Raw genomic sequence first — 797 nt, 5'->3', positions numbered from 1 at the left:
TCCTATATATAGATCAATAGTTATACTTACTTCACTTTTCTTACACAAAAAGTTAATGTATTGTTAAACATATTCTACCCCACACCCATCAAAAACATTATAACTCTTTGTGATAGGGTCTGGGATAGAATATGTTTATTAATTCATGCTCTTTTTATGTAAGAATAAGTGAAGTATAACTGTAGATAAGAATATAGAAAACATTTTATGGTATCAAAAGTCACATTTCATGATTTTATACCATTAGCACAATACAACCTAATTCATCAAGGCAAATGTTTTTTTTATAAGATTCTCCAAACTTAATATTTGAATATATTAACTTTGCTGACCCAACAACAACAGGTAATGTCAATGTGCACAGCTCAGTACCAGGATAACTGCAATTTCTAATAAGGAACACTGACTCATGATGAGGCATCACCGGCATTGGTGATTATTTAACATAATAGCAATGTGATAAAACTAAAAACTATAATTTGTAAAAAATCAAGTCCTTACTAGTTGCACTAGAAATATTTCAGTAAATCATACCTAAAATTAACATATCAAATACAGTATACAAATGGAAAACTATTTACACTGAGAACTGAAAATCTAAGTAAGTGTCTATTATAAGTAAGCAGAAAAGGCATCATAGCTAACAAAACAGATGGTAGTATTACTTACTTCTATCTAAAAAAAAAAAAAAAACTTGTATATTCAGAATATTTTTATATTTCAGCATTATAAATAACAAAGATAAATAAACTTTGTGTAAAACAGAAAAAGTGCACAAATGTGCACACGTAATCCAT

Source organism: Penaeus monodon, chromosome 29 (genome assembly GCF_015228065.2).
Source record: "Penaeus monodon isolate SGIC_2016 chromosome 29, NSTDA_Pmon_1, whole genome shotgun sequence".
In the NCBI taxonomy this organism is placed as follows: domain Eukaryota; kingdom Metazoa; phylum Arthropoda; class Malacostraca; order Decapoda; family Penaeidae; genus Penaeus; species Penaeus monodon.
Note: the sequence above shows the minus strand (reverse complement) of the source record.